The following is a 1,829-nucleotide window of genomic DNA, read 5'->3' on the forward strand; positions in this document are numbered from 1 at the left end:
TTGCAATCAGTTTAATTTCTGAAACATTTCAGTTACACCACAATCCTTGGCTTAAGTCCTACATTTTTGTCGTGCAGAAGAGCTTAATAAGACGACTCCCAAGCTGGGAGCCTCACAGCAAAACTAATCTCCAATACAAATACCCTTTGGTCAAGAGAAGACAATGATCAGAAAGTTTCTTCATGGACTATTAGCATAAGGTTTTGCAGGTTGTATATTGAAATCCTTTGATCAACGCCAACATCCAGCAATCCGTATTGAAACATGAAGAGTAATCAGCTGAATTTCCTGCTTCAGGCAAGTTAAAGTTGGCTTCCTGACTTTGAGCCACATCCTCGGACCACAGACCTCCTGGTCTGTGGCAGTTGCTCTGAACGAGCTCTGGCTGCGCAGCTGTGGCATCCCCTCTCATCTAAGCTCCCTACAGTACCAAACACCCCTGCTGTCAAGAAATACCTGCCTGTAACTGCTGTATACCAGGTAGCTGACCAGCAGGTGGCTGGGTTGTATCACACCTACAGCTGCAAAGAGCTCGGTATGGCTTTAGTGCAAACCAGTTTTCATCCTTTGCCCAAAAATGAGATATTTATTTACAAATGTAATTAGGTAGCTGGATACAAGTTTTTTTTAAAAAAAACTGTTAAATGCAATACTGTAAATGTGCAGTGAAGCACCAGTCATTGTTCAGCCAACACATCAGAAAAAAGCCAAATGATTCAGTATTATTAAAAACAAAACAAAACAAAAAAAACCAAACAAAAAACCAAACACCAAACTGTGGTGAGTAGCTGTTTTGGAGGAGAGTTAGTAGCCTTCTGGCACCTTGCAGGGAAGTCAGCAGAGCCACCTGCTTCTTTTAGCAGGACCATAGCATTCTTAGCTGAACAGCAAAAAGATCAGAAGCTCTACATAAAGCACCAAGTTTTGACCTCATCACACTTCATGAACTAAGCAAGATCAGGACAGGAATCCCTGAAGCCCATTGGGTAACCAGTATAGGACCAGTAACAAAGGTATATGGGGAACGTAGCAAGCACAAATCCTGAGTAGTTACCAAGCAAACCCAGCTGTGACTGTGCTGTGCTACTGCGCAGGTGGTAATTTTCAGCCAAGACACACATCTGCATCACTGGTGGCCAGACTACGTCACAGCACACTGACAAGTGCGGACAGTTGCCCCAGTGGCTCCTCAGCATTTCAGTAATGAAAATCATCTTTGCTAATTATCTGCTGTAATTCTAGCCAAACACGGTCCCTCTTCTGCTACCCAACTGCTAGTTAGCACAGTCATATGCTCTTTAGGCAGTTGCTGGCTTTTCAGCACGCTGGACCACTGCACACTTAAGAAGGACTGAGGAGAAGAAAAATAATCAGCACTTACGTGAAGGAATGTTGACAACATCGGGGACGCTGCCATGACCATACATTCCACTTACTGAAATGTTCAGTCATCCGCCATCTTGGATGTGGATATGTTTTCAGTAGGAAGAGGAAGCCAAACTCTCTTATTATAAAAGCAGGAAGCCAATTTGTGTCTCTCCACTTTCCAATTCAAGGCTATTGGAATTCCTGAACCACAACTGGAAATATATGAGCGTGTTTCACTACCAGGAATCTCCCTTCCTAAAGCACTTCCCAAAATGTCATCACACAACAAAAATTTTAAGTGATACAACTTCAAAAATGAACATAATTCAGCTATTTTCATGACTATTTGACTTCCAAAATGATTTGAACTTGCTCTGGAATGTAAGGGTGATAAAGTTAAAGGAACCTCAAACTTTGAAAACCACACTGCTGTCTTGAGAATACTTAAAAAAATGCCTAGA

Source organism: Phalacrocorax carbo, chromosome 2 (genome assembly GCF_963921805.1).
Source record: "Phalacrocorax carbo chromosome 2, bPhaCar2.1, whole genome shotgun sequence".
Taxonomy (NCBI): domain Eukaryota; kingdom Metazoa; phylum Chordata; class Aves; order Suliformes; family Phalacrocoracidae; genus Phalacrocorax; species Phalacrocorax carbo.